General features: G+C 39.7%; 1 protein-coding gene across 1 annotated transcript in view; it reads left to right on the forward strand.

Moving 5' to 3' along the window:
• The first annotated feature begins 10,032 nt into the window (after nucleotides 1–10,032).
• Nucleotides 10,033–23,653, forward strand: part of RTL4 (retrotransposon Gag like 4) — a 158,186-nt gene continuing 144,565 nt past the window's right edge. Inside the window, exon 1 of the mRNA XM_032474472.1 lies at nucleotides 10,033–10,190. The gene's annotated coding sequence lies outside the window, so the exon portion shown is untranslated. The remainder of the gene's footprint in view (nucleotides 10,191–23,653) is intronic.

A 23,653-nucleotide genomic window follows, 5' to 3' on the forward strand; every position in this document is an offset into this window, starting at 1 on the left:
TGGATCTGGGTTTGTTGTGAATTTTGCAGATTACTGAACCGGAGTGTTGGCCAAAATTTGGTGCTGGTGGCCTACAGCAATTCAGCAGTGTCATTTAGTGGTGAAGAACACATGCTCTCGGGTTCAATCTATCTGGGTGTTAGTCTTTCTCTTCTTCATCACTTCCCTCCCTCCCATAAGTGTTTAGTGAGTGCTAAGTAATATGCAGGTGCTCCACTAGGCAGCGGAGCTCTACTATGGAAGAATACTAGATATTGTTCTCGTCCCTTTAGAGTTTTTCATCTAGTTAGGGAACGAACAACAAGAGAAATTGTAGGAGTTACTGTGGAAGGGACAAACAAGTTTTGGTGATGGAGTGGATGGGAAGTATACAATCAGGTAGTGTGGTAAACTCTACTACCTACTCACTGTGTAAACCTACCCTTAACCTAAAATTATCTCACCTCTAAACTAAGAATAACAATAGTACCTTCTTGATAGGGTTTTTGTGTGAAAATTAAAAGAGGTGATGCATATACAGCGTTTAGGTCTGTTCTTGGCACTGAGTACAAACATTGCTACTGCTATTCTATTATGAACAAGGCCAAGTGGCACTAAACCTTCTCTTCTCCAAGCTAAACATCCCAGGTCCTTTGGCTATTCTTGTTCTAAAATGCTCTCCTGATCTCATGCTGATTTACTCTTCTTTCCAGCCACTGAGGCTGGAGTTTTGAGTCCTATCTCCATAATCTCATAAGCTAGCCCTGGGAGAAGGCCCAGCTGAGATTCTGAGAGATGGTCGCCAGTGGCAGAGTTGAAATGTAAACATATTGGCAGAGGGCCTGAGGCAGAATAGTTAGCAAGATAGCCAGTGTTCAGTACTTCCCTAGTCACCTTTCAGTGTTGCTCATTTGATCAGTGGATGTTTTCCTTCCCAAACTGAACCAAGATTATCTCTACCTACTGAAACCTACTTCCATAGGAGCTGCGACATTTAATTACAGTGATGTATAAATGACTAAACTGGCTTAGTGTGGATTTAAGCTGGCTGGCCCTGCCCCCACCCCCAGTGTTGGCTTTATGTATCACATGACCCTAGAGGGGGATATATTAGCCATGTGATTGGCAACATTTGTTTTCTTCAATATGTTTGTTCTATAGGAAAACCTGATAAGCTCACTTCTTATTCTTTCCTTGTTGGGAGGAATAACCAGTAAACTAGAAAACAGAATAATCATAGCAATGGGGGAGAACCAACTGGGCAGAAGTATATGGAAAGGAAAAATTATCCAGAGGTTCATAGAGAACCACAATCTTACTATGTAGTAAATGTTTTAGAAGCCACATCATGCTTCACTTTCTCCCTTAGTAAAATAAGGCTAATAATAATTATTTCACAGGATTGTGGGGAGGATTAAATGAGTTAATAAATGAATGGTGCTTGGAGCAATTTCTTTCATAGTGTACGCATTGAGAAAGTGTCATTGTCTGAGAGTAAGTCTGTGCTTATTAAAATCTCTGATCTAGAGCAAGGAAGGTGGTAAAGTCTGTTGTACTTGGTGCTTGGCCAGACCATAGTTAGAAACTTGGGTCCACTTCTTGGTGCCATGTAGACATGTTTTATTTGTACTGCTGAGTATTATTTTTACTAATTAAGCTCCATATTTTATTCAGATTTCATCATCTAAAAATGTGGTAAAATATACATAACATAAAATTTACCATTTTAACCATTTTTAAGCGTGCACTTCAGTAACATTAAGGATATTTACATTGTTGGGCAACCAATACCACCCTCCATCTCCAGAACTTTCTCATCTTCAAAAACTGGAACCCTGCACCCACTAAAAAATAACTCCCCATTCTTCCTTCCCTACAGTCCCTGGCAACTACCATTTTGCTTTCTGTATCTAGGAGTTTGATTACTCTAGGTACCTCATATAGGTGAAATAAGAAAACATTTGTCTTTTTGTGTCTGGTGTATTTCACTTAGCTTAATGTTTTCAAAGTTCAAAGTTCATTCCTGTTGTAGCATGTATTAGAATTTCCTTTCTTTTTAAGGCTGATTAATATTCCATTGTATGGATATACCACATTTTGTTTATCCACTCATCTGTTGATGAACATTTGGGTTGTTTCCACCTTTTGACTATTGTGAATAATGTTGCTGTGAGCATTTGTCAAGGTCTGTGGGGAGGGAGTGTTATTTGCTCTAATTCCAGATTGAAAGTCTAGGGGGAAGCATCAAAGCTAAGAAATAGAGGTTCTGAGGAGGTCAATCTGGACTTAGTTTGAAACACCTGCAGCACAGGGTACGTTGGAAAATAGAATTCCCAGTCATCTCTTGGAGCCCTATCAGGATGTTGTAGAGGAGATTAGTGAACTGAGGTGAAAGTTTGAAATAGAAGGCCTCTTTGGACTTACGCAAATTAAATATTCCACAATATTAAACACCAACACTACCAATAAGTAAGAAGAGTGGTTTCCATGAATGCTTTAAAACATCATGGCTTTATAATCACCTAATCCTAGAATATTTGTATTTTAATAGTTGCTATAGCCTTAAACCCCCAATAATGACTCTATCTCTGAAGGGAAAGTTTTTAGGGATTAGTATCTGGGCACCCGAGGAATATTTTCCCTGCCCTAACCCATTACTTATTTTGTCTATAAGTCCTGGTTGCAGGAACTTAAATGAAACTTATCTGAAAATTCTGGGTTAAATTTGGGGTCTGGTTTCTCCATTTCCCCTTCTTCCTTTGCTTCTCTATTAAGAGCTTTCCTACAACGATAGATGGCCCCTATTTTTAATGGACCTGTAAAGATGGGAAGTATGCTTGTCTTAGAGGGCTTTGGGATAGAATTTCTCAAGTATGTTTATTTTAGTGCAAAGGGGATAAGATATCCTCTCTAGAATCTATAGGATGAGAAATTGGTCCATTTCCCCCAGTGGAAGTAGAACAGTGCGTTAAGATCTATCCATAAATTGAGGGCATCTTGTCACTTATTCCAAATTCTTTGGTCTCTGCATAGTTAATAAGAAATTTAATCTAGCAGTCCTTCACTAGTTTTGTGAAGAGTTAATGATCCATTCTTGACAACAGGGATCCTCCATACTTTATGAGCCTTGAAATCAATAGCTCTTGTAAACATTAGAAAAAATCAACATTCTTTGGCCAGAGGTTAACACTGGTCAATGCTACCATGAGTGAAATGAGATTAGAGAAAGAGATGGGGAGAAGGAAGAGAATAGATACAAAGTTCTCATTGCTTGTGATCCCAGGGAAGCTGGCAATGTATGCACTAATCCTACAGATCCCTCTTGCCCTCCTGCCAGGGTCTGAAACAGTGGCAATGGGCAGTATCCTGAGTGTTCTTAGAAAGCAAAATGTAGGATGCCCTCAGTCCATGGGGTACATGAATACAGGAGATGGTGACCAGAGGAAGCATAATACTTCAAGACCCCAAGAAGGACCCTGCCTTTTCCATTATAAGTGGCTTGATGTCAACAACACTCAACTCTTTCTCATTTCTTTCTAATTCCCAATAGGCAGTAGAATGTAGTTTCAAGAATACAAACTCCAGAGACCACCTGGGTTTCAATATCAGTTCCACCAATTACTCCCTGTGTGCTTTCATCAAATTCTTTAATCTCTTTGGATTTTAATTTACTCATCTGTTAATGAGGAAAGTCATAAAAGCACAGACCACATATGACTGTTTTGTGTATTTAACATGATAGTGCACATAACAACCAAGTGCTGGCTAAGGAGAAAAGAATATGCAAATAATATTTTCTGCCAATAGTGTGTGTGTGTGTATGTATGTATATACAATAAATATGTAACTGCTCTGCTTAACACAGAGTTGGCCTTAAAGGAGCCTAGGTAGTATGATTAAAAATTAAGCGAGTCCCCTACATGAAATATTTCCTTTGTTCCCTATTATGGCATCTGAAATTTCATTTAAGATTTAATTTCCTTATCTGTGGGAGACTTTCTAGTCTTCAGGAGTGCCTTGCAAAAATGGAAAGAAAGAAGGGGGTGGAAAACCTCTGTGAAAGGGAATACTGTAAGCAATTACTAGACAGTGCATCAATTAATCAACAAATCTTATTGAGAGTTGATTGACAGCCAGCCAGAACTAGCTTTTTGAGAAGAACTAAGTTAAGTGTAGGGGGATCAGTAGTACTAGAAAAAGGGGCAAGGGAAACTAAAAAGGAAATAGGGGGTACTAAAACAAATTTTGCCAGTGGTGCAATTTGCCCAATTGTTGATCAAGAGTTCAGGATACTTAGCAGAGGTAGTGACTTTGGTAGGGATCAAACTAAACAACAAACTGTGTATAAGCAAGGGATGCAACCTTTGACTCCATCTCTTTCTTGGCTGAGATGACTAACCTCTCAGTGTCTTGGTTTCTCTGTTTCTGTGATGCTGGCCTGCATCAAGCCATCAACCAAGCTGCCAACTAGACAGGCTATGTGTTGCCAGCTGGTACCAAAGATAAGCTCCCTTTCATGTTTCTCCATCTGGGCAGAGAAGGAGGTAGTTGTCCCAGGGCCATGTTGTGAAGCCCAAGAGCAAGTCCATGATTAGGTTGCCTGAGAGCCTCACCCTATAGGGTGTCTCTCTGGGAACATTATTGTCCTTTATTTCTTCCCCAGTTTTCCATTGTCTGCCTACTGGCAACTGGCATTCCCAGTCCCTCAGCATCCAATTCAGTATCCCTCAGATGAAGATTAAGTAGTTTAAGTCATTTAAGTTCTCAGCAGATTTTTCCTACTAGTTTCTATTCCCTCATATACAGCTCTGGTTGTGTATGATAAACACTTTCTAAATCTTGGTTTGTAATAAAAAATCCACAGGCTATTGGTTTCTTGTTAGATATTCTACCTGCAATTTAAGTAGCCACCACTGTGTAGACATTAGTGCTGCTTGGCTATTAGCTATGGTATGAAGATCTGGGTGCTTGGAAATTGCTGTAGTCATGGTTGACGATGGTTGACAGTGTATGAAATTTATTTCGCTTCTACCAGCATTTTCATTTTAAGTTCTTTATCAACAAATAAGAAAAGGAAATCACTTTGCTTTTTAAGATTCATTTTAGGAGTCACAAAGATCAAAGGGTGATTTTGGTTCTAAGAAGCAGGCAGGGTAGCTCCTGATACTACATTATACCCATTCAATGGATAATAAATGAAACATGACTTAGGCCTTTTATGATGGTGCATCTCTGTGTGCTGTGCTGAAGAGGGTTCTAAAGTGGCCATCTCCAAAATGGCGTTCTGGAAGTAAATATTAGAAATTCTAGTGTTAACTTTCATTGTATGAAAGGAATTAGGATGTACTTATATTTGATGTTCAGATTGGCATTTATACCCTTATTTAGTATCTGTGTTAGAGGATCTCATGCCACCTAAGATTTATAAGATATCTGAGGGAGAGGTAAGAATTCCACAATTAGAAACTCGTGGATCTGCCTTTAGAACATTGCAGTACATTGCCATTTACGTATTCCAGACAGTGAATTTATGAATCATATTACCTGATTTTAATTAAATAAACTCTCAAAAAATGGACATGTAGCTTAATATTTCTTCACAGCAACAGTGGGTTGAAGATCATACTCATAACGTAAGCACAAATGAACAACAGTAAAATGGCAGAGCTGGTTCCTCTCCTCTTCATGGTATGAGCTAGTCATCATCTATTGATTTATTAGGTGAAAAGTGGTGATCTAATTAGCTTAGAAAAGCAGTTTTCCAAAAGCAGAACAAAACAAAATTATTGAGAAGACTATAAAAAAAAACTGTCTATTATTATTAATGACCATATCTCACTCTAAGTGTGTATTTTGCCTTGAGATATTAGTGAATCACACTAGATCATGCACATAATTTGTAGATAAGTAAATTTACATATATTTAGATATTTTCTCCAAAATTTTTTGTAATGTGGTATATGATCTCTGCCCTTATGCTGGGTATAGCTCTGGTTAGAATATTGGAGACTTAATTCTAAGGATTGCTTAGGATAGAAAAATCCTTAATTCACCCCTTCTCTCCCTCTCTTCTTTAGCCTTTACTCTACTTCCTCCCTTTCCGGTTGTTTCCCCAGTTCCTTAAATCCAAGTCATTCCAATATTCCTATCCCTTCTTCCACCTGCACTGTCAAATCAATAATTCCCTCTCTGTATAATCAGTTATGTTCACTCATTAAAAACTTCTCATAGCGGATTTATAGCCTGGCTCTTGACACTAATATTTCTCTTCAAAGAGACTCTGCCTCCCTTTCCTAGAACATAATCGGATGTTTAAATAATCCTATAAAATAGTGACTTCTTAAACTACAAATAAGGTCAAGTTTTTTTTGCTAGTCTAGATTGTATTTGCTGAATAGAAATATATTTGTTCTTGTGGGCTCACAGTATAATTTTTTAAAGGACTCTAGTCAAGTTCAAGCAGTGGCACAATTGAGGGAATGGTGACGCTATTAACAGTAAAGCCAGTAATCATTCAATTAATTGGATTCCAAAGGACTCCAAGGTGCTCTCCAAATAACAGTTATCATGGTATAGTTGTATATGAATTAGGACTTTTTCACTTGTATGTAAGAAAAGAAAATATTCTATGTCTGTGAGCCTGTTTCTAGGGAGTAAAGGGAGTGGGAAGGGATAAATTGGGAGTTCGAAATTTGCACCTTTTGGGAGGTGATGGAAATGTTAGGTACCTTGATTGTGGTGGTTTCATAGGCATATACATCTATCAAAATTGATAAAATTGTACATCTGAAATATGTGTAGTTTACTGTACAGAAATTATATACCACGATAAAGTTGTTTTAAAAAAACTAAATAAAATAACAAGTCTGAGGGGAAAAAAAGGAAAGAAATAAAGTGGTTTTGGAAGAAAAATTGACTCATATAACTAAACAATCCGGAGTGGTATTTAGCATCAGGCATGGCTGGATCAAAGTATTCCAGCCAGGTCATAAGGAATCTATCTCTTAGTTCTGTTTTTCTCTAAGTTGATGTTATTCTCATACAACTTTTTCCCAAATGCTTGGAAAGATGGGTACCGACAGCTGTAGACTTACAATCTATCTTAGCAATTCTAGCAATTCCTTCTTTTCCAATAACTTCAGTTAATGTCTGAGTCACCTGCTTTTCTGTGAAGGCAGGGAGACAGGGTAAGCCTCATCTATACCACATGAACTGAGAGTGGTGTAGGAGTTGTTTTCTGAAGGAGATTTAGGGCATTACCAAAGGAAGGAGCAGTGCACTATCAAAAGCAAAGATTTAACTTTCTTATTATGACATCTCTTGGGCTGACTGTGACTCCTCTGGAGTTGGTCAATTGCTTTCATTGTTCAGATGGTCCTGTTTCCTGTGAGATTCTGAGCTTTTGTCGAAATAGAGCCTTGCTCTCTCTTGCTTCCATTGTATCCTAGACAACAGAGACAATGAGTGTGAAACAATAAAACATCTTGAGCTTGTCTTGTGTTCATTCTGTGCTCCTCATTCGCTTACTTTTGACAAGATAAATGCTGAAGGAAAGAGCTCATTTCTTAGAATGGAGGATGAGTTCTAAGATATCACTGTGGCAACTGTATAGTATCCTAAGGAGTCAAGGACTTAATTTTTTTTCTTGAATATATGTAGGCTCATCAGACCCATGGGATCTGTCGTCATGACCAGAAAAAAATTTTTCATGGGAAGACAATACTCTTCCTGTGTTGTCTTGGAGGAAAAAAAATATTTTTACTATCTCTCCAGAAATTCCCCATCTCTCCTCCCATCCCACCCATTACAGTGGGTCCTCTTACAACTGGGGATAGGAAATACATTCTAAAGTCTAGAAGATCAGCTAGGACAACAGGAATAGACCCAGCTTTAATAGCCACAGCCAGTGAATTTTTTTGAATCATCTTTAATATTAAAGATTTTCTTGTCATTCATTAGGATCCAGTCAAAGAAATGCTGAATGGGGCTGATACCATGTAATTGGCAAGAAGATCCCCTGGCCCTGGTGTACTGCTGACGACTGTCTTGGGCTTTCCAGCTGGCTGCCAATGAAAGAAGTAAAGGCCAGGGGAGGGAAATCATTATCAATGTTTCACCCTCATTTAGTCCGCGTTGAACATATTAGGTTACAGGTGTTAATGTATCATGAAAACAGAATTATTGACAATTCTCAGCAGTGACTGAAGTGTGCTCAGAATGCTGAACACTGTTCTTTCGGCTGACATTTTGCAAACAGCCTGAACTGGGTGCAGGAAAGAGGGAGGGTCAGGAGATGAGATTATCATCACAAGGATTTTTTCTGAACAGTTCAAGCTGTCACTTGTTAATCATATTCGGCTCTCGTCACTATTGGTAAAGGAGGGCAACTGGAATTATGAATATGAAACGTTCTAGCTTTTAATTCATTTGTAACCAATGAGTGATTGACTAGCACAACTAGGTTTGCATTTTAAATAGCTTTTTGGCATCCTTCCACCACCTCATACAATACAGATAATTCTCTGACAGCGTGCCAGAGATAATACAATTATCATTGAGTTTCCTTAGACATGTTTTATATTATCTATTTAAAAGAATCCTATTTCCTTGCTGTAATCTAATCGAACTTGGACCTGACTACCTTAAATGAGACAGATAGTTTAAAGACAAAAGGATAAACTAGGGATGGGGTAAGGTGCTTGCTTCCTTTGCCTCCCCTGTGAGATAGCATCTTCTGTGTAATCTGTGTCAATAAAGAGGCCATAGCCCCCAGCTGTGCATCCTCATGTCCCTAGGGATGTCTGTGGTAGCATTGGGATATTTTCATGGGTGTTTCCAGTTATAATACTCATAGGAAGAGATCTTGAGGGAACGTTTAGTTCATTTTCCTCCCTCTAGGAGAAACTACATTGGGACTATTCTGACAGACCCCATTAAAAACTGCTTGAGTGAGGTCTTCCAGTTTTTCTCTGCCCTACACGATAATCCACAGCAGTATATCCTTTTCTCTCAGGAAGTTCTTCTTTGTATCTGACCTAAGTTACTGACTATGTAACTTAGTGCTCATTTTTCCTTAATGGATATTGATGGTAATTCTTTTCCTCTTCATGTAGCAATGCTTTCTGTTCCTAGAAGCCACAGTCAAGTCACTCTTTGATCTTCCCTGGTAAAACTGTTCTATTTTCTTTATTTTTTATTCTTTTAGGCCTCAGTTTTGAATATCTGTTAATTAACTATCTGCTCTCCTCCTCCCTCCCCTCCCCCTGGTCTCCACATGTGCTGAATTTGTGGAGCCCTGAACTGGTTCTTATTGTTATAGCCAGAACAGATGTAGACAGGGACTGCTGGGCAGTCAGGGATAGTTAGCCTAAGAATGATGCCATTAGAGACATGGCCCACCAAGTAAAACTGTGCAACTCTGTATTTTAAGTAACGCCAAATGAGCTTGGAGAATTGCATTATCTGTATTATGAATGATAAAAATAATTACAAATCTTATAGATTATTTCAGAAAAATTGTTTTGCCACCCATAGCACAGAGCTTTGTTTCCCACTAACTGATATGTCACCTCAATGGCAGGCAAGCTCTCCCACTGGTCACATAAAACAGTCCCAGTGGTTTCCATTCCCATGGTAAGCGAGAGTTTAGTGCAGGGGATCAATGTTGTACTTCCTACCCATTTTATTTTCATTAAGCAAGTGGGCAGACTCCAGTTCAGCCATGAAAACAACGTCTGGCTCATAGCCCTCAGGAATGTGTTCCTTTCTGACTGGCCATTTATTTGTTTAACAAATACATATTGTGTTTCATATATGCCAGGCACCATTCTAAGCATTTTCCAAATATTAATTCATGTAATTTTCATGACAATCCCAGGAGGTAGTTACTAACAAGAGCCTCGTTTTACAGATAAGGAATGTGTGGCATAGGGTTAATAAATAACTTGATGTCACACCATGAATAAATGGCAGGACAGAGATTTAAACCCAGCCTGTTTGTTTCCAGAACCTGCCTGCTTACCTACTGTCTTTCTCTGCCTTTTTAACTTTCTTTTCCATTCCACCCTCCAAGCCTCATCTCTTTTCCAAGATGAGACTTTGGTCTCTCCTAAATTCTTGTCTTTCCAGTAATTTTCTCTAGTACATTATGCATGTACCTAGTGCGGGATTTGGGGAGAGAGATGGCTGAGAGAAATCGCCCTGCTTAACTGGTAAGCTTTTACTTTGTGTGTTTTGTTCTTGTGCTCTTTTTTTTTTTTTTTTTGGCCACCTTCATTATGATGAAAGATTTCTCTTCAGCTGTTTAATCAATTGCTTTCTCATTGGTAAAAACAGGAAACCTGGTGAGAAATTTGGGCAATTCTGTTCATTTCTCAGATGTCTGTGATTGGCCCAAGCTGCGAGCCCTGCATCTCTCTCTCCTCTATTGCCTGCAGTGTCTGTGATGAGACAAAATGCCCTAGGTCACCTCCAACAGAATCATGGGGAGTGGGAGATCTTGTAAAAGTGTGAATTTCTGGGCTTCACTCCTATCTCACTGAATCCGAATTTCAGGAAGGAGACCCAGGAGTACCATGTATTAGCACAGATATTAGCAATCCCCCCCCCCCCAGTGATTCTGATGCATGCCTAAGTTTGAGATCCACTGCCCCAGGAAGCTTTGTGAATGGCCAGGCTGCAGAATTAATGTGGAGCTTTTGAAAACATGCAGATTCCCTGGCTCCACCCCTGGAGAGTTTATGCAGTGGTGTGCTGGTTAATGTTTAACAATCATCTCCCTAAAAGGAAAAAAAAAACCTCTGGTTTGTAGCATTTGCCAATTTCCATGGTGTGACTATTCCTGTCATGATTTATTTCCAGCTACATATGTGAGGTCACTGAACTCAGAGTTGGGAAGACATGTGCACAGTTTGTGCAAGCCAGTGCATCCTGGCACTTACACATTGGATGGGGGAATGTGAGAGGATGTGAGTAGGAAGTTGGCAGTAACATAGGAAGGTGGCAAACGATATTAAATGCAGCTAGTACATGGCAGAGCTGGGATTTAAACTGAGCTCTTTCCCATTCCAAAGTCCATGCCTTTCACCGCTCCTTTCTGTGCCTTTGTGTACTCTATAGCCAGTTTCAGGACTATTCTTTCCCTCCAGTTCTGTCTATGGAAATTCTACCCATTCTTCAAGGCTCAGCTCAGCTGCAGCCTCCTTTTTTTTTAAAATTGAAGTGAAGTCGGTTTACAATGTTGTGTTAATTTCTGGTGTACATCATAGTGAATTCAGTTATATGTGTATATATATATATATATATATTCCTTTTCATATTCTTTTTCATTATAGGTTACTACAAGACACTGAATATAGTTCCCTATGCTACACAGTAGGACCTTGTTTATCTGTTTTATATATAGTAGCTAGTATCTGCAAATCCTGAACTCCCAGTTTATCCTTCCATCCCCTCCTTCCCCCCGGTAACCATAAATTTGTTTTCTATGTCTGAGTCTGTCTCTGTGTTGTAAACAAAATTTGTGTCATTTTTCAGATTCCCCATAAAAGTGATATCATATGGTGTTTGTCTTTCCCTTTCTTGCAACCTCCTCCTTGAAGCCTTCCCTGTATCCCTTCCCTACACCCAGCAGATGTGTCCTCTCCTGTTGCAATGGGATGGGTAATGGAGAGACATCATCACTGGAGGCATGCACTTTAAGCACATTCACCCCAATTAAACAGAGTAGCATGGTGCAGGAAAGCAATGGGGCAGAGTAACAAGAGCATGGGTTTTGGGAGTCAGACATACATGAACTCAAACTCCAGCTCCAATATTCGTCACCTCTCTAAGCCTCAGTTTCCAGAGATGTAAAATGGCAATAAGAGCAACCCTGCAGGACCATTGTAAAGGTTAGGAATGATTTATGGGAAGTGCCAGGCACTTATAAATTGTGGCCATTATTGTTCATGTGTTTGCCCTATGCCAACAAATGCTACTCCTGACTTTGCATCTTCCATCATTTGATATCAGAGGCAGCCTATAGCTTTCCCTTTATCAACTGTGACTACCACTCCCCAACTCACCCAGCAGAAAGGGCAGTGTTTACAATTCTTTCTGGTGACTCTCAGCCTCGCCCTGGGCTTTGAGCTTTGGTCAGGGCTGCCAACCCATGCAGGAGCTGTGTCCTAAGTTGCCCTGTACCATATTAAGCTGTAAGTGGCTGGCTTGCCTGATATCCACTTGTCCCTTCCTGCCTCATCTTCTTTATGGCTTTCAGGGCTATTAGTAAGTCGGGAGGGATAAAGTTGGGGTTGAGATGGGGCCCATATACTCGTGTATCAAAAACTCAATTTCCGTGTACTGCGGTCTGCTTGAGTGACAGCCAGGATCAGTGCACTGATGAAGAAGCAGCCAGTGTCAATCCATCAACTCAGCCTTTGGCAGGAGAGAGCCAGATGTGTCTAGAGATCCTGAGCCTAGGCCTGGATCTAACAGCACGATTGCTGCTGGGCTGGTGTGCTGGAGAATATCCAGCTCCACAGAATTCTGTGGTGTCCAAGGACTTTCTGGAATGTTCTTCTTTAAACTAAAGGCATTATGGAAGGCTGCTTTCAAAGCCATTCTTGTGAGTGGGGCCGCTATCCGCTGTTGACACCTGGGCAGAAATAAGTTTATTAGCTTATTCAATCATTTAGTAATGCTGAGTGAGATTCGGGCCAATGAGGTTTCAAATTGTGGCCAGGATGGACTGACTCAGTATCAGAACTGGGCAGAGGTTAACAGAGCACTTAAATAGTAGGGTGTGAGAGGAGGGAGAATATTGGAGTAGTTTTGAAAGTCAACTTGGCCATTCAGAAATGGGAATTTTGTGGTGGAGGAGACAAACTTGCCAGACTTTGCCATCTTGCCTCAGGCTGATTCTGGGTCTCAGGCTTAGAGCAGCTCCCTGAATTGCCAAGTGGCAAGTGACTTCACTCACTGTTGGCCTGCGCTGAGAAACAGTAGACAATGATCTGACAGTGCTTGGACATACTTGTATGCTCTTGCTGACAGCCCAGGGACCGGGGGCTTGCAGAGCTGTATTTCAACAGCCTTTTTCACTGCTCACTCTTCCTACCTGTGGATGCAGGGATCCAGGGGGATCTCACTGGATCAGAAGTAAGGATTTGAATAACACTGAGGGAAGTCAAGTGCTGACTGCATTTCTTGGAAGAGCCCTGGTTGAGGAGAGCGGTAGCTGGTGAGGGCAAGGGGCCAGGATCACGGTAGGCTTTGGTTTGACTTCTTCTCTGTCGTACCCACAAATTCAAAGGAACCATTTCCATTTTTAATTGTAGCACGGTGAAGTTTGCGAGGGATGGGGTTTTGTTCTCTATATAATTCTAATTTTGTCTCAACAAGATCTGATTAGCTGGGAATTATCTTGGAAGAAATTTTCAAATTAATTTACTCAAACCAAGCAACCACACCTAGTCTTCCCTCACTGACTGCCTAATAAAGACAAAAGCCAGGCACCTAAACCTTCTATGAGATGAGTGAAACTTGACATTTATGCCAAAAAAGTGTCCCCTCTAGGGCCACAGTACCTCTGCAGGGATTGAACATCCTCATTTAGCCCACTCATTAACTTGTCCATGCCATTCCAATTTCTTGAGAGATGATGTTTTTCTCATTTTGTCCCTCCGGATTCATTTCCACTCCCTAAATATTTACTGAGTGTCTATTATGTGTTAGGCACTGTGGCAGGCATTGAGGCTGAAAATACAAATAATTACAATAGTTACCATTTATTGAGTACTGAATATGTACTGGTTACCTCAGATGTATTTTCTCTTAAATCCTCCCAGTGACTTTACTTAGATAGGTATTGTTATTGTCCCCATTTTACAGATGAGTAAACTAATGCACCGAGAGGTTAAGCAACTTGTTCATGGTCACAAGTAGCAGAAGTAAAACTGTAAACCTAGTTTTCTCCGGTTCAAGAGTCAAAGCTTTTATTCTATCACGTATGTTACTGTGATCAGGTCTTTGTCTTATCTCATATGATACAAAACCCTATAAGTATTATTCTTATTCCCATTTCACAGATAAGGAGACTGAGACTAAGAGGGGTTATGCAAGTTGCTAAAGTCACATGAGGAATAAGTGGTAGGGCCAATATTTTAAGCCCTGACAGTCAGACTCCAAAGCACATGCACTTGACTGCTATGCTCCACTGCCTTCTTGAAAGCAATTTGTGGTTATTACATGGGGATAGAGGTCAAGAATATATATCAGTGGCAACGGACAGGGAAAACTAAAACTGGAAGCCTAGGTAATTGAACTTGGAATTGGCAGGTATTGTAATTCCAGTGGACCAGTGGAATGCTGGCAAGGTTACAGGAACAGAAAACAGGTAATTTAAGTTCAGGTGCAAGAGATAAAGCCCAGACATGTCAACTAAGGCAGGTAGTAGCACAAATGCACTCAGCAAAGGGGTCACATCTGGTATCTTCACAGAAATCAGGACACTTGGGCTCTAGTCTGAGTGCTACCATCACCTCCTTGGGTGATAGTTGGCAAGTTAGGTCTCTTTGAGCCTGTTTTTCCATCAGTAAAATCCAAATTAGAGTCCCTGCTCTATCTATCTTACAGGGATATTGTGAGAATAAAAGAAAATAATAGACATGAAAGACTATTCAAATGTTTTTATGTCTGTTCAATTAATTTTTGGAGTAACTAGACCCACTTTTCTGTGTTTTTGCATCATGTAGGCACTCCCTGAATTCATTTGACTGTTGGTGATGAACTGACCCAAATGGACCTACCAGTTGCCTTTAGATATATTTAGAAATGAGAGCCAATTGTTATTATATAGATGTTTCCCTGGGATACCACACTGAGAGATCTGGGTATAGGCCCAGATGACTTTCAGTCACTTTTACTATCAACTTTTTAGTTTTTCAATTTGCTCATTTGGTTAAGGCAGAGGACACTGGAGTGGGCTTTCCCGAATTTGAAAGAAAATTCCCACTTTTCCTGTTTCTTGAACCATTAGCTGGGATTTTCCTCCTTCTCCATCCAGATCACAGATTTTAGGAGACTAGGAGCTTTCCCTGTGGCTTAATCTCCTAGCCTCATCCCCACCTTCCCAACTCCTTGAGGGGAACTGAGCTAAGACCTAAAATTCTTACCCTATTTTGGACTTGATTCTAAGGAAAGGGGGTTGTGGTGGTAGTACAGCCATCATTACCACTATTCATAAGGCAGTAGGGAGGATGGTCAGCCAGTCATACAGTCCTCAGCTTCTTTGGAACCAAGAAGTAGTAACAGTGCAGTAAGACTGGATCACCCATTTTGACTCCAAACAACATTAATGTATCTTTGTGGGCGTAGAGGGCAGAACAGGCTTTACTCCCTCTTCTCACTGGTCATCTGAGTTACTCACCAACCATGTACCTACTAACAGAGTATGAACTCACAGAAAGGTCACGGTGGGCATAGGGGAATGTGTGGCAGAAAAGAAGCTCAAGAAAACAGCCAACAACATTCAGCTTGTTCAATGTGGTTAGTTGATTTTTCCTGTGGTTATAACTGAGTTGGACCTGTCTTTTGGGGTGCAGCTTTTTCATACTGGAGAGAACTCAGAAGAAGCTGAAACACATCACTGTGGCCCAGAGTCAACTGACTTTGGAGCTGAGCTCTATTATAGACCTTGAGGCAAAGAGAGGATCTTCTACTCCCAGTCTGGGCATGGCTGAGCTCTTAGATGCCTCATAGGGAGTCAACTGTGTGTTACTGAAGGAGTAGCAGCAAAAAGAATGTTGTTGGACTTTCTGAATCTTTCTATCATCACTCTAGAGCTTTGATTTTATTTTCTTGGAAGATTTTTCTCAACAGTCATGATGATCCATTGACTTTGACTTTGGAGTCAGATAAAACCCTTACTGACTGTGTGACCTTGGGCAATTCACCTGATCTTTCTGAGCTGTAGTGTTGTTTTTGCCCTGTCCACAGAGCTAATAATGCCCTCCACACAGATACATAGTGAGGACTAAGGGAGATACCAGAGGTAAAGAAGCCAGCATAGTACCCTGTCACATAGTGGACATGTAGTAAGTACCAATTCCTTGGCCCTCATTATTTTGGCACTATTTGGCAAGATGATATAGGTACTGACTTGTCTTAAAAACAAAACCAAAACCTTTCTGCAACAAATAGTATGTGGTTGGTTTATTGACCAATAAACTCTTTATATTCTGGAACTTAAGGGCCAGAGTGTCACCTTATATATACTAATCCCTTTGTTCCTTCTGTGGGGTCATCAGCCCTGCACAAGTATGTAGCCATGGAAAAGAGAAACTAGTACATCTGAAAACCTAACCTGGGTTCATGTTATAGTTGAATTCCCTGAGGCCCTCCACTACAGTGACAACATCATTAGTACTATATATTCTAGGGACTGGGGGCCCCTGGGTTTTTGGTCTAAATAGAGGAGTGATATCTCCATGGTTACAGTCAGCTCCAGGACTAGTGGTCAACTTGCCAAGATTTGTGATTTCCACAGGCTGCACTGGGGGCAAGGGCTGCAAACCATGAGTCATCCTTGAATCCCACCCACCCACCTGTACTCACTCCTCCTTTTCCTCTGCCATTGCCAGAGCAAATGGCTGGCTGAAGAGATGCCAGATTGATGGGTTCCTTTTTGTACTCCAAAAAATCAGATTTTGAATCTCTACTTCAGGCAGGTGGGATCAACATCACTCCCTCCAATTAAATCTAAGCCTAGATGGCTTGATTTATCTCTAAAACAATTTCATTATGATCACTTTGTGCTTAATGGAGCACAAAACGGGGTAGTACTCAATAGAGTTTTATGATTCTGGTCTGGTGACCTCTTATATTCACCTTGGCCTTGAGTTTGGCTAGTATTTATCAAGTGGCAGGGTAGGCCTGGCTTCTTAGATGTGTTTGGGGCTTCTGCTTTTGGAGCTTATGATTCAGACTTACCTGTTTACAGGATTCAGGTACCTTTCCTTCCCTTGTTCTACTCCAAGTTGTTTCTGGCAGCAAAACCAAAAAAAACATAATCAAAGTCTGCTTATAGAATTATTTGCCACAGATGGTATCAAACTTGAATGAATAGAAGTTCAGTTTTGTCTTTTTTAATACTTACCACTTGCCCTCCACAGCTATCTTATATTAGCGGACTCAGTCAAGGACAAATGATAAATAGCTACCCTAGGCCAGAATACAGTCTTATTAGCAGCAAGTGACATGAGTACATCCTAAATGTCAGTCAAACCTGAGCCAGCAGCCAACTCAGTAAGGGAGAGTGGACTTCACTATCTGGGTCTTAAGTTCTAGGATACCTCTGCTAAGTTCCCAGAATGACTTAGTGCTTCATAACAGCTGTGTTCCTTTGGTTTTGGCCCAAAGCAACCCCTGTAATTGGCTTCACTGCCAGGATTGTTGTTTGCCTTAGAGGCAGATTGTACCTGACTGTGTCTTTTGTGAAGGCAGGGTTTGGCCACACAGCCTGTCATAGAATTGAGTCTCAGAGCTCTAAAACATTTTTTCTCAAATTATTGGGCAATATCTTTTTAGTTATTGTGACTTAAGCAAAAATATAAATATTAGTTGTATCTAATAAAAATGCCAAGCCAATTCAGAACTCTATAAGGTCTAGGCAAGGTCTCACTGAAAAGTTGAGCCTGGCACCCTTCCCAGAAGGTCAGCAGACTGGCTTTATTGATGCATCAAGGAAGGAGCCATTCCCGAGGTGAGGATTCTGACTTGCTCCCACTCTGTCCTTGGCTGTTTAAATCTGGGAAATATTATCAGTAGCATATTGGGAAATCTCAGCTCTCAAGAGTCTACTCACAAATAAGACTGAGGAAATGATCCATTTTAGAGCTGTAAATGTTTGTGGAAAAGCTCCTTACAAGTACTCATATAGAGTCACGCACCCCAGGCTGTACCAAATGTTTCTGGCAATGGAGAAAGCTATTGCTTTGGAGGCAGGGTGGGAAAGAGATGAAGAGAGGAGGAAAAGTGTGAAACAGTTTAAACTGCAAAGTTGGCCCAAGTGCCATGGAGGGAAGAGAGTGATTTGAATGAACCTAGCAGCTCACCTAGCAGGTTATTTTTGCCTAATTTTGATAAATTGGTTCAGGGAACCCAGTGTTACAACAGCATTCTCTCAATTATGGTTTGTCACTTACTATCTGTGTGATCTAAATTGGTGATGTAACCTCTATGAGCCTGTTTCCTCATTTACAAAATGGGATTAATAGTATCTACCTTATAAGTTCATTGTGAGGATTAAATGTCCTTCCCTTCCCCTCTCCATGGTACAGAGACTCCTCATTACTCTATGTATGCACTTATATATATTACCCTTCCAGAGTAACCAAAAGATAGAGAAATTCACACTGTCCACACTTAAACCAAGGTCAATACCAGGAATCAGTAGACACCAGAGATAAATTTTGAACTGGGAGTCCAGACCATGAGGTGGATAAAGATGCACAGCAGAATAACAGAGAAATTATCCTAGAGATGGAGAAATTATCCTTGAGATGGAGAAATTATCCTAGCGATGGGGAAATTATCCTTAAGATGGAGAAATTATCCTAGAGTACCTAGGTTGGGCCAATATAAGAAGGTCCTTATAAAAGAGAGTCAGAGGATCAAAAGCAGAAGAAGGCAATATAATGACAGAAGCAGAGGTTGGAGTGACACTATTGCTGGCTTTGAAATGGAATGTGAAAATATCTTGAAAGAAGCTAGAGAGAAACAACAAATTACCTATAGGGGACCAATGATAACAAACGTCAGTGAATTTATATTGTCTGAAGCCATGTAAGCCAGAGGAACTGTCAACACCAAATCCTATATACAGCAAAAATACTGGAATAAAGGGGAAAGTAAAACAGTCACAAATTAAAAATTAAGAATTTGTTACCAACATACCTACCCTTAAAGAATGGCTAAGGGAAGTTTCCTAAACAGAAATAAAATGATAACAAAAGAAGGCTGGGACTTCAGAAAGGAAGAAAATAAGGAATGTGTAAAAATAAGGGTAAATATAATAGACTTGCCTCCTCCTCATCAAGTTTTTAATTGTTTGATAGTTGCAGCAAAAATTATAATATCTGATTGTGGTGCCTAATATATATAGAGGAAATACTTCAGATATTTATATTTTAACAGTGGGGAGAATAAAGGGACTTAAATGGATGTAAATCTTTTTCACTTAAAGTGGTAAAACATTGGTACAAGCAGACTCAGATGTATTCAGCATATATATTGTAACACCTAGAGCAACCACTATGAAGATAAATTATAAAATTCAAATACATTAAATATAAATCAAAATGGAATGCTGATAAATGTTCACGTGACCAAAAGAAGGCCTTGAGAGGGAAACAGAGGAAAAAGAAATAGAACAAACAAATGGAAAATGAACAATAAAATATCAGACTTAATCCCTACATATGAATAATTACTTTAAATATAAATGATCTAAATATAGCATTTAAAAGACTGAGATTTTCATCATCTCAAAGAAAACCCTGAACCCATTAACAGTCATTTCTTATTTCCCCTCTCCCTATCCCCAGTCCTAGGTAACCACCAATCGACTTTCTGTCTCTATTGATTTGCCTCTTCTGGACATTTCACATAAATGGAATCATACAGCATATGATCCTTTGTTATTGGCTTCTTTCATTTAGCATTATGTTTTCAAGGTTCATCCATGTCGTAGCATGCCCCCCCTCATTTTTTAAGTTATCATTTATTGGACACGTAACATGGTGCCAGGCTCATTGAGTGTTTTATTTTATTTGCTCCACAAAAAACAATCCTTTGAAGATAAATAAGATTATCTCTATTATAGATGAGGAACATGAAGAGAAATGTTTTATAACTTGCTGAATGCCCACAGCTAGTGAATGCCTGAAGCAGAAATTAAACTCAGGTCCAACGCCAAAGCCCATGTTCTTTCCACTATATCATGCCATTTCACTGTTCAAGATAAGGTGGATCTATACCAGAAGACAGCTTGGAATCTGCTCAATGACCAGTGATTATTATGGTTTGGCCATAACAGTAATATTTGAGGATTCAATTGGCCTTGAGTTGGTTCCCTCTAGCCATGAAAGCTGGTCTTACAGAGAATTTGGTCTCCCACATCTATCATTTGTGACCAATTCCGTATGTAAACAGATTTGACCAATATTCTTCCCCATCTATGAGAAAGGCATTAAGTGTCTTTAAATCTTTGAGGTTCTAGATGAGATAATACATATTTTATACTATTGGTGGTGGTGATTTATCTAGGTTATCATGTTTAATCAATATTAGTGGAAGACATTGTTTTCTATAGATAGCTATAATTATTTCCATGAGAAACTTCCAAGTTTCAGGGAAATTTGGTATTTCCTTCTGCAGATCCTTTCTATAGTCACTTAAAAAAATATCTATTTTTCTTTAGTGGTGAAAAGAGCATTTTGAAATTTCCTCTCAGAGACTTGCAAGCAGAAAATTTGTTGAGCAAATAATGTGCAGTTGGGAAAAGCAGCTTAGGTAGCCAGATTTTCAGTGGATAGTTTGATATTCTTAGATTGTCAGATACAGTAAGCCATCTAGGTAATTTGCTGCTTTGAACCAAAACACGATTTCCTCCCCAAGCCCCCACAACTTATTTTTGTTGTTTGAAATGTTGCCTAACAATGGCTTTCTCCCTTCAACTCACCATTCTGCACCATCTGTTAGGAGAATGCCTATTTTGAACACAGTGTCTCATATACCCTATCATTCTTATAGCTCCTGGAGGAGCCAGGCTGTTTGGAGAAGGAATCCTGGCATTGGGAAAGGGAAGAAGAAGAAAAGGTGGAACCAGAGTCTTCAATATATTTCTATAAAGGTTCTCTGCTGTAGTCCAATAGTGGTCCATCCTTTGAATGTAGAGAGTGACACCAAATTAAAAATGGATTAAAGTGTAGTCAAAGCCAGACCCAAATCAAGTAGAGAGTTTAAGGGCCAAACATCAGTGAGTGCTTATTGGGTGCTTTATTTTATTTGCTCTTCAAAGCAATCCTTTGCAGGTCAGGAGGGTATTTTTAGCTGTGCAGAGTTAATATCGAAAGTGGAGTCATGAATAAGAACTGAAGTTAGCTATATGATAGCAATAGAATGGTACTATAAAATGAGATAAAGGCAGTCTAATTTTATCCTGCCTGATATGATAGCCTATTGCTGGCACAGGCTTATTTTTAAAGTCCTGGGAGCATCCCTTCTAGGCTGAACTGCCCTTTGTCTTTAAGGCATTAACCAGAGCCCAGTATTATCAAGTGGCTGGGGAGAGAAATGAAGTCAAGATATTCAGTGGTTCTCAGTGCAGCCAGTCGGAGTAAGGTTAATGAGTGGGTTAAAGAAACAGTCTTCTCTTCTCACTCTCCTAACCTTAAATAATCTGTTTATGGACACTTGCAGGGGGAAACAGAAAGTGCTGATAGGTGACAAAACTTGGGTTATTACTGATGCCAGTGAATAAAGATTTGGGTAGATGGTGAATGAAGGTAAGTGTGTGAGCATGTGAGCAGCTTACTCCTTCATCTATCTTGATCAACCCTTAGATCCTGTGATGGTTTATTTTATATGTCAGCTTGATTGGGCCATGGGGTGCCTAGATATTTGATTAACATTGTTTCTGATCGTGTCTATGAGGGTGTTTTGGATGAGACTAACACTTGAATTGGTAGACTGAGTAAAGCAGATTCCCCTTCCCAATGTGGGTGGGTTGAGTATGAAAGAATACTTTCTCTCTACCTCATTGTCTTCAGCTGGACATTGGTCTCCTGTCTTCAAACTTGGCTTTTCCAGGTCTGGATTTCTCAGCTTCCATAATGGTATGAGCCAATTTCTTATAATAAATCTCTCTCATAATAAGCCTCTCTCTCTCTTCCTCTCTCCCTCTCTCTCTCCCTGTCTCTCTCCCTCTCCCCCTCCCACCTCCCCCACCCCCCGTATACACCACAGACACACACATATATCCTGTTGGTTCTGTTTCTCTGGAGACCCTTAATACAATACCAGAATTCCATTGCTTGCTCCTGGGTTCACACATGATCAGTCAAATTTTTTTCACATGTGACCTTCTTGTGATAACAGAGAGGAATGTTCTTTTAATGTTCCTGTAAGAGGAAGAAATATTCTCTCCTGTCTAAACCCATAACCATCTTCTCCCGTGTAATCACAAAGACCCATGGATAGACTTAAAAATTTGAGGTCTGAAACAAAGCTGTGTGGTTGTTGATTTATTCAGTCTTGTGCTTGCTTGATTGTAGCTATAACTGCATGGGATTAAGAATAAGCTTTCTGGCTGAATTGACTGGCCAGCAGATGAGTGGAAATGTTAAGTAGACCTAGCCTGTATATCGCTTATGTCTGGGGGTGTGACTTCTCTTAGTGTTCACAGAGCAGAGATTGCATTGCTGTATTGTGTGTGTACAGTGTCTAGAGTAGTGCCATATGCAGATGGAGGCTTCCCTGGAGTTATTTGCTGATACAATAATTGATAATTTGCTCTCTGTATGCAGATCTCTCAGGAGAAAGATTAACCAGAAGCACTGTTATGTCTGTGTGGCAAAAATTTTTTTAAGTCACAAAAGAAAAATGTAATTGGTCTTCAAAATGGTTGTTATGAGGAGTGGGAAACATTTAGCCCCCAGAGGGAAAAGATGAGACATGCAACTTATTTTTATTTAGCTCACAGGTCACAATTTACGAGATGATCCCGTTTTATATGAGTAGTTAGGAACATAAACCTGACATTTAAAGTATTTTGAGGATATGTTTAAAAAACAATGAGGGAGGAATGGTTTTCCACGTAAAATCTTTATCTTAGCAAAAATATAATGATGATGATGATGATGGCTGTGATGTTGACTATGATGATGATAATAGCAGCTACCATATATTGAGTATTTACTAAGTATTTGACACTCTTAAGTGTGTTACATCTAACAAATCCTCATAAAGACTACCTTCAACTACAGACCTCCATTTAGGGATGCTCCTTAAATGAGAAAAGGGAAGTATTTTAGAAGTGCCTGTACTGCTGAACTTTTAATTCTGTCCATTTTTACTTACTTTTAGAATATAAAAAGATCGTATTATTTTCTTTAAAAAAAAAGAAGTCAGGTTAGATCTTTGTTTCTTGGCACTTTGACCAACATCAAGCTCTTTCTGTCTTTTCTGTCCTCACCGCCTTCCCTCTGCTCATTCCCTCCTCTCTTCATCCTCCTCTTCTTCCTTCCTTCAGTGACCATCTATAGAAAGATGAAAGATGTTCTTTATTTGTTATGTGGGCCCTGTTTATATCCTGCAAAACCTAACACTGCACATTAGGCTATTTGAACACCTCTGGATTATGAAGGGAATTTTTCAATATTCACAATGTTCAGAGTAAATAAATTAAGTCTTGATCTAACCAAGTTATGGATTGGATTAGTTTTGACTATCTTTGATAATTTTTCACACTTACATAGACAATATTTAATGTGTGTGGATGTATGTGTTAGAATGGAGAATAAAGGATTAAAAATGACTCCATATTGACCTTGAAGGCTGGCACTCTACTTATGAAAGATTTACAGCCATATCTCCCAGCCCCTATCCCTCAAATACCTGGTGATGATAAGCC

The sequence above is a fragment of the Camelus ferus genome, chromosome X (assembly GCF_009834535.1).
Source record: "Camelus ferus isolate YT-003-E chromosome X, BCGSAC_Cfer_1.0, whole genome shotgun sequence".
NCBI lineage: Eukaryota > Metazoa > Chordata > Mammalia > Artiodactyla > Camelidae > Camelus > Camelus ferus.